This window comes from Halichoeres trimaculatus, unplaced genomic scaffold, assembly GCF_033239565.1.
Source record: "Halichoeres trimaculatus isolate MK-OKI-2021-1 unplaced genomic scaffold, fHalTri1.1 fHalTri1_scaffold_5, whole genome shotgun sequence".
Lineage (NCBI taxonomy): Eukaryota > Metazoa > Chordata > Actinopteri > Labriformes > Labridae > Halichoeres > Halichoeres trimaculatus.
In genome coordinates, this window is record NW_027437183.1 from 14,145,361 (window position 1) to 14,162,761 (window position 17,401).

The window sequence follows — 17,401 nt, forward strand, 5'->3', positions numbered from 1 at the left end:
CCCGAGGTAACAACGACTTCATTGCTTGCTTTGTAGATCTTTATTAACAACGTAATCTGTGTGCTGGCTGTTCTGCGTCCACGGAGACAGCGTCTTAACTCTCGCACATGTAGTATTAATTGCCAACAAGATAGTAACGCTGGCAGAAGATGCACACAGTAATTGGGCATTCACAAACAAACAAATACACACAGACACACTGAAACATTTGCACGAGGACGCTAACATAAACATAAACACACCAGTAATGATGCCAGACAGAAACAAACACAGTTTCTTCCCTCAGTTCTGTTGATGATGCTGTTCCCACTTAATTGGATCTTGTCTCCAGAAACCTGTACCTGTTTGTCACTGCTGACACTGACGACTGTGTGCTTTACAAAGTGACAGACATACACATACACACAGGGCCAGGTCTGCATCCAACTTGATCTGGCTATATGACCTTCCCTTTTGCAACCCACCAATTATACAAGATAATTGCATCAGCATCTACACATCTCAAAACTTTTCTTAAAATTAGAGAGGGGTATTTTTTATGAAAGGTGTAAAAGCTTTATATTTGACAACTCAACAAATTCTATATTTGTCTCAAACTGCTGCTTTGAAAAACTTTTATCTGGCCTCTGTTTGAAATGCTTCGTTTCAGCTGCTGTTTCTTTAAGATTTTCTGCTCCACAAACCCCCTTATGTCTGATTGGTCAGCCTTCTGGAGGCCTCTTGGGGGGCAGAGCTACGGGCAAACCTTGGTGTTGAGCCAGTAAGAAGATGCTTATGTGATCATTTCAGCCAGTCACAAGAGGACCTTTTGGTTTCTTTTATTTATTCATTTATTCATTTATTTAATGCAGCATTTTGGCCGTTTACTGGCAAATTCAAGGATTTTACATAGGGATGCACCGATTACACATTTTTCTGGCTGATCACGGATCACGGATCTTTAAAAAGACTGACCTGCCGATACCGATCTTTTTTTTTTTTTTTTTTTAACAACTGACAGTATATACCTTCAATGTTCAAATCTTACTTTATTGAAAATCATCACAATACCCGTGAAACAATAAAATCTTTATGTTTTAACTTTAACAACCAATAAAGCGTCCTGAGTTTTAGGTCTCAGTGCAAAAAGCAACAATGGCTGGCCGTCAGACCTTCCCGGAGGTATATAAGATCAGTTTGGATGGATGGATGTAAGGATGGGCCGATCACTGATCCCCCAAAATTAAGGAAATTGGCACAGATCGATCAGCCAGCAGATCGGTTTGTGCATGTCTAAAGCTGACTGACCATCAAGCAGACTGGTTCGGTTTGTCTCGGTACGATGCGCACTTTGTGGCGTTTCCACTGACTCATCCCAGGACAGATCCCCAAATAACCGAGACGAGCCGTCCCACTTTTTGGTACCCTTTCGTATGGGTGCCAGAGTGAACCGATTTGCTCTTGGAAGGTGGAGCAACACACTGCAGACCGTTGATTGGTCAAAGGTATCGTCACTTACCCCCTGACAGCGGCTGCATTTCTCCTGGTGGCACAAAGACTTCTCCGAAACAAAGCTTGATTGCACTAAGTATCAAAGAGCCACGTACCAATCACAGAGAGGATGAAATACTGCATATCTTCCATCAATGCTCTTTGTTATCTGTGCCGCGTTTTTCTTCTTCGTTGGATTTATTAGCGGGGTAAACTGTGTCGTGCTGCTACGCGTCACGCCATTGTTTAACAGCCGCAGCCTTAGGTGTCTGGCTTACACACTGCCTACCATGAGAAGGCACAGTTTGCTGTGGAAACGCAAACAGGATCAGGCTTAACTGTACCAAACCGTACTGAACCGAACCGGACTGCTTGGTGGAAACGCAGCTTAATTTGACACATTTAGTTGGAACCATCGACTGTAAAAAATGGGGGTCATCTTGCTTGGCTCGAAATGAGGTTGCCACAAAAACTGCTCCCCCTGGTGACTGGCTGCAGTATAGGTCAAAGAATCTGACACCCCAGCCATTTCAGATGAGCTGTGGTCAAACTTGATAAAATTGGGCTGTGTTTGGTTCAGGTCCTCATTTTTCTGAAACGTTTCTTTTTCATAAGTTATTAGAGGTTAAAAACAGGGTTTTACACCACGTTTAACAATGATTGACAGCTGCCGTTCATGTGTACTTTTTTGGGATTAGTAAAATATGTCTAAAATTAATTCTGTCACCTGGCTCTACTCAGATTTTCTCAGTGTCCCTCATAGTCCCCCTCATTGTTGTTGTTAATCTCTTTGTTATTATCATTGGGGTACAATATTATCTATTATATTGTTAATAGAGAGTTGTTCAGACAGCTGCATTACACATACAGATGGAGATAATCATGGTGCTGCAGTGGGCTCGCTGACTGCTGCGATGGCGCAGGTTGGTACTTAACCAAACTGATCTACGATAAACAAGAGACTGGGATTAGTCCATTCAGCTGACTGAAAGCTTCTCTGTGAGGGGTAATATGTGAATTTTGAAAATACAGAAACAAAGACGTTGCACATAAATATCCTCTCTGTCTTGTGACAGTTGAAGGCACATCATCATTTTTTATGTGTACAAAGAACCCTACAAATAAACACAAAAACTATATAAAGCACACCAGATAAATAAATAAAAGAAATAAAAGAGGTGATATCAAAATGTGATCAAATAAGCTGCCTCACAGTCTAAGAGGAGAATCAATTGTTCAGATCCATAAATAGTAAAAAGAGGGCTAATCAATTTATCTTGGAATAAGATGGCAGGTTGCGTCTAACTTTCCCCTTTGTCTGGATTTGTTTTTCAGTTGCTCTCTGGTTTATGGACAAGGTTGTTTAAATGTATACTTAATCGGTGGAGAGAGGTTTTAGGATTGTTGTAGCTACAACTGTCGTTTGACTAATGTTTGGCGAGAGCTGCATTAGTTATCACCTCTGTTTGTCTAAGCTAGTATACTCACTTCACATACTTAATGGTCTGTGATGGATAGGCCTGTACAGTGAAGCAGGGAGGTGATGCACAGGGAACTTCAATCTATACACAGCTACATGGAAGAGAAACAATCAGGAAAGAAAGGGATAAAGGAACTGAAAAGGGAAAAGGAGAAAAGGAAAAGCTCCAGGCTTCGGAATTCATACCTGAATATCTGCAAACTGCTTTTCAAGGAAAGCATCTATGTTCCCATGGGGGTACGTGTGGGGATAATCAGAGTTCAGGCTCAAAGCTAAGCTGGAGGTCTCCAGATGAGGAAGTTTCTGCTGTATGCTCATGCGTATGTATAGTCAATTCTCTTTGAAGCATGGAATGCATACAGTATGTAAGTCTATCTACAGCAGTGTACTTTGTAGTCTTCCTATCGTGCGTGTTCAAAAACAGCATCTTAGTGGACCCTGAGGGTGTTTCTAACCCTAAATGAGAATTTCTGAGCACAGAAAACTAAAAGTGCACTTGGGTGTGTTTAGTTTAGACGGGCCCGCTCTTGTTCCTATTTTGTATTGATTCCTCTATGCGTGTTGGTGTACATGTGTTTGTGGACAGCAAGAGTCCCTTTGGCAAAGCCTATCCATTAGTCTCTGTCAGAGCCCAGCTGCAGCTCCACATATCCAAACGACAAATGCTTGCTGACACTTCATCATACGCAAACTGAGCCTCTAAAGGAGGCCAATTAGATACATGCAGTGCTAACAGCAGCCAGGGGGCTTCTCTTATGATCTTCTGACCACGCCATTTAACAGAGAGAAATAGAGCTGGAGAGGACATGCACAGAGCTCAGTGGGTAGTCATGCATGTGAGAAAACAGAAATAGATTATATATATAATGTCCTATAAGAGACATATCAAAGATCCATATTTTTCCGGGAAAGTAAAAAGATGGATCAGTGCTTGTCTGTGCTGTTTAAGATAATGTGATGAGATTCTTTCTGGCGTGTGCTCCTGTAGGGGGTTTAGGGGTTCCTTGTAACAATGTGTTAGTCTTCCAGTGTGGTCTAAGATGTCTTCTAAGAAGAAGGAAATCCCAGAAAACCACCACAGGGAAGAGTACTGGAGGCATACTGATCAAAATCAATTCCTGAGTATCATTAACTATTTCTTGGCTTTAACCCTCACACCACAGAAATGGTCTCATTTTTCTTTTCCTGAAAAACTAAAAACGAAAGGTTCAAAGATGTTTGTAGCCTTTTGAAAAGAAAAAACTGACAGGGATTTGAGAAGTTGTGATCTTAAATAATTTTCATAACCTTTTTTGCTCCACTCTCCAATAATCCCTCAAGTCCCTCTCCTCTCCTCTCCTCTCCTGTCCTCTCCTCTCCTCTCCTCTCCTCTCCTCTCCTCTCCTCTCCTCTCCTCTCCTCTCCTCTCCTCTCCTCTCCTCTCCTGTCCTGTCCTGTCCTCTCCTCTCCTCTCCTCTCCTCTCCTCTCCTGTCCTCTCCTCTCCTCTCCTCTCCTCTCCTCTCCTCTCCTCTCCTCTCCTCTCCTCATTGTTGTGTGTCTCACAGACCTTCCACTAACCATCAACGGACAAAAAAGAAAAACAGGTCAGAGTAGGAGCAGCACCCACTTGCTGTCGGGCTGCCAGATATACTCGACCTTTTGCTCTTGTTGCGTTTTTCTGAGCAGTGGAGCCTGTCAGATGACCTCTCGTGTTGAATGTTGAGAGACCCTTTAAATGTTGTAGAGGGAGATAGAGATGGACAGACAGAGAGAGAAAGAGACAGAGAGAAGGAAAAGTCATTTTAGGTAGGCTTTGGTTAAGAGCACTTCCAATGCATTAATGTATTTGCTTTTTTTTGGGTCTCAAAACCTCAAAGGCATGTAGAACAAAATGGTTTCTTATTAAATGGTCAAAGCTACATCTTCTCAAAATAAACCAAGAAGCGACATGCTCATATTAAAACAAAAAAAACAATGAAAATACAACAAATATGAAACTGCATTGGTTAAGAGATGATTTTATGTAAGAAGCTCAGATAAAGAGGAATACCCCCACCCATCCCATACACACGCACACACACACACACACACACACACACACACACACACACACACACACACACACACACACACACACACACACACACACAATGCAGCTCCTCTACTGACCACATGAGACTGTGTCCAAGAGCTAGTTGATCTAAAAAAAAAAAAAAAAAAAAATTGCCAAAACCTACAACCCAGAAACAATCAAGAAATGTCCAGACGGTATGCCATTATGTGTGTCACTTTTAATTCTTTTGAATACTGTTTGTTGGACCTCGACCTTGTTTGTGAAATAGAACTATTGTTGGAAATAACGGCATTAAAAACTAGAAAAGCACTCAGAGAGCACAGACCTCCACCAAGCATATTGTGATTGTCATGCAACACTTTAGTCCTACTTGAATGTTATACTACCTTTCAGCAAAATGTCTGCTACAATTTGGTGTTAGCTGCAGGTTTGTACGATAATTTGTTACCTGACAGTGTTGGAAATTATGGTGACCCAGTACATATTTCATATTCTGGATCTTAGTATCCAGAATATTGCCAGGATCTGTACTTTTACATCTGTCAGAAATTATGGTGACCTTGTCTCGTGTAATAACAGCATTAAAGACAATTGCATTACTAACGCCATTTTTGTTTTTTAGTTAAACATTTATCTAACTAATAACTAATTCAAACATGCAGTGCCATGTGCATGTTACTTTGTTTCTGACTTGGCTCACCCAGCCAACACAGGACAGGAGCAATAAATAAAATATGTTTGTTTTTTTTCTGATCGTCCTTCTTCGGTGAAGGGGAAGGGGTGACGGACACATAAATAAAGATGATTGGCTAACGGTAGAGTACAATTTCAAGGTAAGCCAATCAGTGCCAGCGTTCAGGTAGGTGGGTGTTGTTACAAACATCAATATGCCGAGAACAGCCGCTGAACCAGAATGCAACAGTCCAGAGCAGTCTGTCAAGTTAAAACAGGCATTTTCAGGATGGAAGTACAGACACTACCTCACTGCAATTGATGTTAAAGGCAAGAACACCATGGCCCAGAGCAAAGCCAGCTCAAAAATCTGAGTTATTTTACATATTTGAAGGTTTTTTTTAGGCTATGTATTACTTACATTAATAAAGGAACAATTCTCTTACTACTTTCAATTTTTGGAAAAGTAATGAATAACTAATTACTTGCTGGACACTGAACATAACCACAGTGAGTGCAGTGTTAGTCTACATTACAGTTTTGCCAGAATGAGGTTTCTGTTACATTACACATAATATTCTCTACATTTGGCCTGTAACTTTTGAACAATCATAGTGATGACGGGTGATGGGAAAGAACCAACTGTGAATGGCTTTTAAGTTGAGAAAAATACTTCATGCTGTGGCTTGATGTGGAAGTTACGTTTAAATTTCATGTCATCACTTTTTCCTTCAAGTCGCTGCAGAAACTTGGCTTCCTGATCAGAAATAAATCCAATTTTTTGTCGTTTTGTCACAAGAGAACTGCTGGAGCAGTAATCTCAGCATTTATGGGTTATGGTGTTATAATTTATAGACATGCTGCAGCATGAACTCTACAGACCCCGGACTCTGTATATCACTCTGACCTCCGATTCATAACTAGTGAAAGATATGGCACTTATTATGGTGTCCTTTAAAAGAAGCATGGTTGATTTCTCTTGTGAAGAGGAGCAACAAATATTGGTATTTGTATATTTTATAACCTTTTTTTTGACCAACTCCCTCTTTGTGATCCAAACTTGCAGAAAAAAAAGAAGCTGATGGACTTTCTCTGACTGGAGAGTTCTTCAAGTCCTCCAAGCTCACAGTTTCAAATTAGCATTTTCCTTTGATGCCTTACCAGAAGAATGTCCTTCAAATTACTCTAACAGTCTAGTAGCTGTAACTCAAATTGAAACTGTGAAATTATTTGTTGTTGCTTTCATTTTCTGTATATGCTTGTACCGTGGATGTCTCTAGAACTGAAGGAAACCTTGTTGTCCTTCTGAAAATAAAGGATTGGAATGGAATGAAAATACTTTCAAATTAGCAAACATGCAAGAGCAACACAAAAGAGAGCCTACAGCGAATAGGGGGTAATTATACAAAAGGGAATACAGTCTTCATGGTGTACTGTACAACCCATACGTATGGCGCCCTCAGCACCCATTAATTTTGTAGGCTTGGGAAAAATATACAGTAAAGGTTTGCAGAGTCAGTGAAAATTCTGTATAACATTAAAATGATCTCTACACTTAAAACACTACGATTCATTTCCAACCCTGCTCTCCCTAAAGGATTCACAGGAGATGTAGCTGATACAGCAGTTTATGCATCAGCATGGCTCTTTGTTAGTATGCAAGAGTGACACAAGTACACACAGACACATATTGTATTAGAAAATCTGTTACGATTTACATTTTATGCTGTCAGCGCGTCAGACAGCGGGTATACCAACACGTGTATCTCTTACATCTGCAGGATGTTGTGATGAAATGAACAGGTGGTATAAAGCAGCAGAATGAACTTCACTGACATGATGTGTGATGATGTCTAATCTGATTACAGAAAAAAAAGATAATACAGTGCTACATAGCCACTAAGATGCATATAACTGCTGCACCCTTCATGCTGCTGCTAAAGGGAGAGGAAAAGCTACAGAACTCTCAGAATTTCAACATATTTTTGATGCAAAAGGCCTTAGGAAAAAAACAGAAGTGGATTAGAATAAGAAGAGAGACACAACTGAAGCTGTCAATTACCACACGGAGGGGGTGAAAGAAGCGTGGAGAAAAGGGTCACGACCACATTTAATGAGAAATAGCAAAAGCGTCACGGCTGGTTAACGTTTGAAGAGGAAAAACAACAAAATGCTTTTGGCTGGATTGCTAAATTTCAACAGAGGGAAAATCTTCAACATTACTTTGTTGCATCTGTTGAGGCAAGAAGTCTTCACTGAGAGGGTTTTTAACTCTGCAGTTTGGACTTAAACTGAAGGGTTTTTTTTAAACCTCTGTTAGAAATAACCAAAGACTAAACCACTGTGACCACACTCGTCCACACTCGTCCACACTTTGAATTTGAACAGTTCACAGTTCAAATGGTTACAAAGCTATTGTTACGTCATTCTTCTTTTGCAGGCTGGTCAGAAATATGATTACGTCATTGATTCTTCAGTGATTTGTGTGTAGGTTAACATTTTGTATCCATGATTTGATTCATGGGACTTTCATTAGTTTAATTAAAATTTAAACTTATTTTCAACTACAGTCAAATCCAATCCTCAACACTCATGGACTTGCATGGTGCAGTAACACCACAGTGTATAGATAGATTGTATGCCGTTATTGTAGTTTGAAAGACAAAACAAGCAAGACTGTGACGGGAAATGTGTAAGTACTTTTTTTTTCTATGTGAAGATGTGTAAGCCCTTTTGTAGTTATCTTGGCAGTATTTGCCTTTTTTGTCAGTTAGATCCACCTGAACACAGACAGTGGCACAGTTTCAGTAGTTGTGCTGCTCGATCTCAGTGCTGCTTTCGATACCGCAGACCATGACATACTGTTAAACCGACTAGAGAACTGGGTGGGACTTTCTGGCACAGCACTTAATTGGTTTAAATCTTACCTGAAGGACAGAGACTGTTTTGTGTCTATAGGTAACTGTACATCTGAGCGGACAAAAATTACATGTGGAGTCCCCCAAGGATCCATCCTGGGGCCTTTGCTGTTTAACATTTATATGCTCCCATTGGCTCAGATTATAAAAAACAACAAAGTCAGTTGCCATAACTATGCTGACGACACACAGTTATACATTTCAGTGTCACCAGGTGATCATGGCAGCATACAGGCTCTGGGTAAATGTATTGAACAGATCAATGATTGGATGAGCCTAAACTTCCTCCAGCTAAACAAAGACAAAACTGAGGTTGTTGTTTTTGGAGCCAAATCAGAGAGAGTCAAAGTCAGTGAGCAGCTCCAGATGTAACAGTTAAAAACCACTGACCATGCCAGAAACCTGGGCGTGATCATGGACTCAGATCTGAATTTTAACAAACACATTAAGACAGTTACAAAATCAGCCTACTATCACCTAAAGAATGTGTCCAGGATTAAAAGACTGATGAGTCAGTAGGACCTGGAAAAACTGGTCCATGCTTTTATCTTCAGTAGGCTTGATTACTGTAACAGCGTCTTTACAGGTCTCCCTAAAAAATCAGTCAGACAGCTGCAGCTGGTTCAGCACGCTGCTGCTCGAGTCCTCACGAAGATCAAGAAAGTGGATCACATCAGTCCAGTTCTGAGGTCTTTACACTGGCTTCCTGTTTGTAAGAGGATAGAGTTTAAAACACTCCTGTTGGTTTACAAGGCTCTGAATGGACTAGGGCCAAAATACATCAATGATCTTCTGATCCCATATGAACCACCAAGACCACTTAGGTCTTCTGGATCAGGTCTGCTTTCAGTCCCCAGAGTCAGAACTAAACATGGAGAGGCAGCATTCAGCTTCTATGCTCCAAATATCTGGAACAAGCTGCCAGAAAATATTAGGTCTGCTGAAACTCTTAGCTCATTTAAATCCAGGTTGAAGACCCACCTTTTTACAGCTGCCTTTTATTAGAGCATTTTAACAAATCATTTTAATATCATTTTAATATCTTGTCTTTAATCTTGCACTGCAAATTTTATCTTAAAATCTGTTTTTCAAATCTGTTTTAAAATCTGTTTTAAAATCTATTTATTGTATCTTTTTAATTAATCTCATTTTTAATTGAATTTTAACTGTTTTCTATAATTTGTTCTGCCTGTAAAGCACTTTGAATTGCATTGCTGAAATGTGCTATAGAAATAAACTTGCCTTGCCTTGACTTGCCTAAATTCTCACAACAGATCATCAATGTCAATTCTTCCAACTTTGGACTCTTATAACACTGTTATGTAGGACACACAAGCACAAACTAGAGGTGAGCCTTTCTCTTATCATTTATCAGCAATTCCTGTTTCCATATTAAATTTTAATACCATCTAAAGCACTTACATTTGTAGCACTCACAAAATGCACGCCCAGTGCTTTGTAAGTGTGAGAGAGTTCAGAGCTTAACTGTGATGGGACCAAAGCCAAGCTGGAAGTGATTGCTGATTAAGTTAAAACAGCAGTTTTTTATACAGGAGCTCCAGGCTTGTTTTATGTCAGAGACATTAAAGTTGAGTGATTAAAGTTATATTAACTCTGTCTTAAAAAATAGCCATTTCAAGCCTTCTAGGTATATTAGCATCATCTGCAAATTGGCGTTTAATGTCCTGACGACATCTGAAGCCGTAAATCCAGATAAAATAGGTGGATAAAATGTACAATATATAAAAAATTATGACAGCTGAAGATTAGCAGTGATTTTATGTGACTCAAATAATACCTGTGATATGTAGTTGAACCCTGATTTAGGTCACCAATGCAGCCCCAACTAAGGATAAAATACTTTGACAGTAAGCTAGCTTGGCTGCATTAAAATAACTTGCTAACATGCTAACATAATGTGACAAGCAGAATCAGTATGTCAAGTGGTACTGAAGGGGGGATACACTACATCTTTGTTTGTTCATGTGTCACAAAAGGGTTCAATTGACTAAAGGGGCAGTTTACACACACACACACACACACACACACACACACACACACACACACACACACACACACACACACACACACACACACACACACACACACACACACACACACACACACACACACATATATATAGCACATCTCATTAATCTGGGCAGTGAGAAGCAGCAAGAAGATATATTTTCATCCCTGACACGAACTGTAATCAAGAGCTGCATTCAGAGGCCTCCTCACCTCGTACTACAAAGGGGAAGTCAGCAGGAAAAGAGAAAATACACAGAGGATACTCTTTGACATAGTATACATTATGCAGACAAGTATTTCTAACGAGTAATCTTTCATGAATATGATTACCACACCACTTCTTGGATGTCTTTTTTCGATGTAACGCCGCTGTCGTCTGCTGGTACATATTATTCTGTCTGAAAAGGCAAAATCTGACTTTCTTCATGTCATCAGGCATCTGAATTAATCTTGTGTTTGAGACAAAAAATGGAGTATGTCAGCTGGGATGAGCAATGGTGACGTGTTAAGGAAAAATTGATGAAGGCAGTCGACAGTGAAATAATAAATGGGCATATCAGATTCTTTCTCCTCCAGCTAATCCAGAACATTTTCTCTCCTCTATAACAACACTGCATATCAATAAAGTTGAGCCTGAAGACCTCAGAGGACTCTGCTGCTATAATCCACCAGGACTTGACCAGGATTATCAGAGATATGTGAACAATGCAGAGCACTGATTGCTAAAGTCAGCCTTGCAAGACAGAATGAGGCCTCCTCAAATTGGGAACCTGAGAGGTTCTGCTGTTAAAACCTCACCGGGAGGCTTTTTAAACTTCATGTAAGCACACAAAAAGTATGCAACTCTCGCACATGCGCACATGTGACACTTGAGACTTAATTCTGGTGTCCTTTTTGCTGTTCCTTTTACCATTTCTGACACTTGTCCTCAAGCTCCGGGTCCCTCCTTCATTATCTTCCACATTTTGTCCTTCTTCTTCTGAATTCTGTTTCAGGCTACGGCTTGTGATGTCTAACTCAGTTTCTTTTGCTATTGTGCCATTCTTCCACAGTTTTTCTTCATCCCCTGTCTGCTTTCACCCTTTTCTTTCAAAGTTAAGTCACTTTTCCTCTCACTGCAAGGCCCAACTTGCTTGAAACTTGAGGACTCTATCACATGAACAGTGTGTGACATGCTGCGTCTCAAAGGCTCAGTTCAGAAGAAGGACAAATACATCGAAAGACAAAAACATGTCCTTCACAAAACAGTTTGTTACATCCTCCTGGGACTGGCACAACAAAGTAGTTTGATTATGACACAACTGTCAGCAGGATGGCACTTTTATCTTTGCCTCCTGTAACTGTTAAAAATTCATGTAAGACAGAAATACTGTTGGCTTTTGTACCCTCGAAGTGGAAGTTTTGAGGAGTGATGCTAAAATCAGGGATCATAAGAGAGGCTCAAACTAAGTTTTTCCACATAGGATTCACTTATTGTTTCTCTATTTCCATGTTACTGAAAAGTTTCTTACCGATTATCTAGCTGTGTGATTGGTTTTAAATGGTTCATTCTGAATAGCAAGAGTAATGCCAGGGTCAACCTGGTCACATACATTAAATCAGACCAACTCATGTTGGGAAGAATAGAATAGAATAGAATAGAATAGAATAGAATAGAATAGAATAGAATAGAATAGAATAGCCTTTATTGCCATTGCACTGTGAAGGTACAACAACATTTTGGGCGCCATTATGCACCATGTTTAAATATGAATTTACAATATAAAAATATAAAAGTATGAATGGCACATTTCAAAGATTTCCCTTCTCCCTGTTGAAAATAAAGCATCAATGTTTGATTCAAAAAGCATTAGGAAACATGGAAGATATTTATAATACTGGCAAAGTTACATTTTGAGTAAATAGAAAATGCTGATAGAAAAGTTAGAGAACGGAGGACTTGAAAACAGGTGCTTCTTCTGTTTTCTGCCTCAATAAAGAAAACACTAGTATATACAGACCCTCTCATAATTTCAATGTTGAGTTTAATGTGATTTATGACAGGAAAGACAGAGAATATTGAGGTTGTGAATGAAAGTGTGGAGTCAAATGATTGTTCAACCCAAAAGTTGGTTGTTAATAATACAAGAGAAATGTTACTAACCAAAGGAATCACAGAATTTTCTTTTCTAGTTTTTCCCGCCTTTCATCAGAATACAAGGCAGTGGATTATGTGGGAAACTCTTAACAGAACAATACAAATGCAAAAGCCACAATACAAAAGAAGTGCAGAAAGTTAAAACTGGTCAACCTCAGCGGTTTTCCAGCAAACAGTCATCCCAACAAACATAGAAAAGCTGTGAAAGTAAGTAAAACACTGTTTTGTTTTTTTTCAACTTCAGCTACAACAGATCATTTAATGAGTCAGGCTACTGGAGACAGATGTTCAGTCAGCTATTGAGTACTTGAGGTAAGTGCAATTACTGCCAGTAACACACACAGGACATGTGATCAATGTTTGTGATCAGGCCATTAAAAAAAACATCAACGTCATGCTTGTCTCAGCATCCCAGGGAACAGATTGCAGTTGGTGGTTGTAACAATTATTTCTTAATGCCTGTTGCCGTACTAATCTATCCGAAACACACGTATTAAGATGAAGGTGCTGCAGGTTACAACAAAACTAAAACCTCACATTCACAGGAAAAGAGATACAAAAAGTGAAGGTGAGTATTAAACAGCAGATCCAAATATTTCACACGGTACAGACAGTATCTTTGATTAATGCCACATTCTTTTTTAATGGGTTATCGTATGATTTTTTTACTATCCCCACATCCTGACACTTTTTCTCCTGTCCCTTCTCCTCTATCTTTCTTCCAACTTTGTCTCCTCTCTCCACTGCACTCCATTTTACCCAAATCCACTCTCCCTTCCCCTTCCCAACTCCTCAGAGAGCTACAATCTCTCCTCTCCGCTCCTCAGTCATTAAGATGCAGTGCAGGGAAGTGATTGCTGCTCCAGACCCCAGAGATATCTTTGAGGATCCACTGAAATAAAGGGCTGGCGCTGGTAATGGTTCTGCATACAAAAACAAGAAACATGATGTGGGCAGATCACCCGCAGATGGTTGTAGACAGGGAGCAATTTCACACAGTATGGCTTCCGACTTGTTTACAGAAAATGTGAAATCCAACCCCATCATTGGAGTGTGTATTTTCATGGAGTTCCTTTGTTTTCCAAATCCAGCATAACACATAACTTGTCCTTGAATTCAAACAGGCTGCCAGTAATCACTCTTCTTTTCAGGTATAGGTATTCTTTTCACAAGTTTAACCTCCAAACAAACAATAAAATCACATCTCTTGTCGGGATATATATCTTTCACATTTGAAACAATATGAGATCGATACCTGGTACCTTAGCAATTGCTATCTGTACTCAACAGTGCCAATTTTTACCTCCCCCAATGAGATTATGTTTTTGGAAGAGTTCGTTTGTCTGTGAACAACATAACTCAAAAAGTTACAAACAGATAGGGATGGGTACCTTTCACATCTGAAACAATACAGTACCAATGCCCGCTACCTGGCAATCAGTACTAGTACTCATCGGTAACAATTTTCAGAACTTTTTGTGTTTATGCGGTATAAAATATCAATTTGTTTAGAAATGAAATATATATTTTTTCAATTTAACATATTCATTCTTCAATATATAACCTTGCAATGCTGTGTTCATGTCTAGCATGGAAAATTCCCCACTCCTCCACTTCCTCTCAGTTACAACAATGCATGTAGAAACCTAAACATGGTACCTTTTGGTTTTGCGTGAATCTGTACCCAATACTTTTGACAGAATTCAGTCAGTACCTATAAATGTACCTTATTCGGTAACCATCCCTCCAAACTGATCTTGATGAAATTTTCAGGAAATGTTTAAAATGGGATAAGGAAGAAGTGACTGAATTTTGGAGGTGATCCGGTTCACCGTCTGATCCAGGATTTTTTTGAGAATTCTTTATCATTGTGAGATAGGGCTGTCTTCACCATATGTGTATATAACTCCAGGATAAATGGTCAGATTGCTTTGCAAAACAATACAAAACAAGGTCACCATCGTTCCTTACAGGTATAAAAGTACGATCCGCATCCTGGCAATATTCTATTCCAGAATATGAAATATGAACTGGGTCATCATAATTTTAACTCTGTCAGGTAACGAATGATCATACAAACCTGCAACTAACACCAGATTGTAGCAGACAGTCTGCTGAAAGGGAGTATAACATTAAAGTAAGACTAAAGTGTTGTGTGACAATCACAGTATACTTGGCAGAGGTCTGCGCTCTCAGAATACTTTGGTACTTTTGTGTGTTTATGTGGAAATACATATCAATTTAGATAATAATAAAATCTCAAAATTTTTCTACTTGACATTTTTATTCTTCAAAATATAACCTTGCAATGCTGCGTTCATGTCCTGCATGGAAAACCGCCAACTCTTCCACTCTCTCACAGTCACAAGGATGTGTTTAGGTACCTAAACATGGTACCTTTTGATTTTCAGTGACTCAGTACTCGGTGCGACAGACAGAATTTGGTACCCATCCCTAATCTCTTGTTCAGCTCTCTGTTGTTGTTGTTGTTAAAGCCAAACCTAAAACTTGTTTTCATACTTGGATTGTTTGGTGATGCTCCAAAGCAGAGAGGTGTTTTTCTCCAGTGCCAATACCCATTTGGACTCAAAGGAACAAAGCAACAGCACCCAGATACAGATCAACACAGGCGAGCAGAGATTGTTTGCATGAGGTGGTCTTGACTTACTTCCAATAGAGCCCTGGAGCAGTTCATCTGCAGTGAGAACGCAATCAACCCAGCAACCGGAACAAACAGCTGCTTGACTCATCACGTAAGTCGTAGTAGACCAGTTTAACAGAACACAGCAGTAACACAGTGAAAACACTCCAAGTGATCCACACTGAGGCGGCTCATCCTCATGCTGCTTCTCTGGTCAGTCCATCCTGTACACACCACATGTGCTGCGTGCCTTTATGATGGCACGGCAACCATTATTGTAGATGTGTTTGGGATTTCCCTGCACTTCAAGTCACAGGGTTGCATGTAATGCTGTGTGACACCTTACAAGCGTATCATCACAGTTTTTTCCACACCAGCTGGCACGTAGTGGAACAAGGGGAGTTCAAGTGCACACACTCAGAGCGATATTTGTCCTCAGAATGGGAGAGGTCTATCAAAAAAAAACCCCAAAGATATGATATCAAAGTGGCAAATAAGAATAATATATAGCATGTGCATAATTGGCCCATGCATTTGCTCATTATATCACGTCAAACAGTTACCTTTTCTGTTTCCTGAGGGTAAAAAAAAAATTCTATGTTATAACTATCCAAGTTTGCCATGTGCTTAAGGAAATAGACCCGCATAAAAAACGGGAAAAATAACGCAGTCTCATCCAAATGCTGGATTTCACTGGGCACTGGGCTTCTTCAAGAGCACAATTTATAAAACTGACCATTATCACCTCCTAGAAATAAACTCAAGTAAATATAAGAGCCAGTCAAAGTCAGAACGTAACTGGAAGCCATGCAGGCTTTTTTTTTTATTGCCATAATTGCATTTGGCAGTATCCAGCAGTCATAACCGCAAAATTTGGCCCAACCAATTTCATTGTTGCAGCGGAGTGTGGAGAGGATTGTAATTCAAAGTGCTCTGACATATATTAGAGTTTAGCTCAGTCATCAAGTCTGATACAGGAGACGAGAGGGCGACTGATGAAGCTGAGGGGCACAGAGGAGTGACAGACTTACAAATGTCTGACCTGATATCAGACACATGTAGGGTGTGTACGTTCATTTATCATAACACAGGAGACAGAGGGGGCTAAAGCAGGGGTGCAGAGATAGAATTACATGAGAAATATAAATGTCTACTATATGTCTGCTGTGTACTTAAAGAGACACATTTCTCAAGCATCAATGTGTGAGTCTCAATATTCTTCTTGCCTGTCGGATCAATGCTCATCAGATCCTTTGTGAACACTTGGGGAGAAAATCCAGAGGATTTATTTTCCCTTCCACTGAACTCTCACCAGGGCTTTCTATCCGTGAACAGATGCAATCCATAGGGAACCTGTCTCTCCTGTACTCCTCCACCTCTATGTCTCACTGTCCTCCCTCCTCATTTCTGTCTTTCTCTTTTCTGAGGCCCAGATGTGCGATAGTTCCACTCAAAAGCCCCTATCCTCTACAAGGTACAATAAATAGTTGTTTGCTGTGTGGAAAAACAAAGATTGTCGTCATGGATACTCTTCTATTCCATGAGCGCTGAGTGGCCCTTTTCCGACTTCTAAAAGGAGCAATTATCTGATGACATCAAAGACAGGCGACGGAATAAAAAAGCAAAGCGAGGGAATCGGGCCCAAGCCATTTATCAGACAGGTGGAGAGGGCTTCAATGTCTTATTTAGCCCAGATGACTGGCCTCAGGCAACAAGCGTTCACCTAAAGGGGCCTGAGGCAGTTGTATAAACACAGTCATTCTGCCTGAAATGACCCAGAGTTTATAAAAGACAATAAGAAAGACCTGCAGCTACAGTTTACTCGAAAAAGGTTGGAGAGGAGGGAGAAAACAATGTATCTGTTTATTTCACTCAAAATAAGAACAAGACCAAGCTGTAGGTGCTTTCAATCCACAGTCACACTTCAAAGAGTGTTTTGATACAGGATAGGGGCATTTCATGAGGGTCTTTGTGCACTGAAAGCAATGTTTTGCGATG

General features: G+C 40.0%; 1 protein-coding gene across 2 annotated transcripts in view; it reads right to left on the minus strand.

Annotated features, from left to right (window-relative positions):
* The window catches only part of rnf180a (ring finger protein 180a), a 97,928-nt gene that overhangs the window by 36,554 nt on the left and 43,973 nt on the right, over positions 1–17,401 (minus strand). Inside the window, exon 1 of one of the 2 annotated variants that reach the window (XM_074670215.1) lies at positions 4,587–4,660. The exons of the other annotated variant lie outside the window; for it this stretch is intronic. The gene's annotated coding sequence lies outside the window, so the exon portion shown is untranslated. Of the gene's footprint in view, positions 1–4,586; positions 4,661–17,401 lie in introns of those variants that run through there. 2 annotated transcript variants of the gene reach the window in all.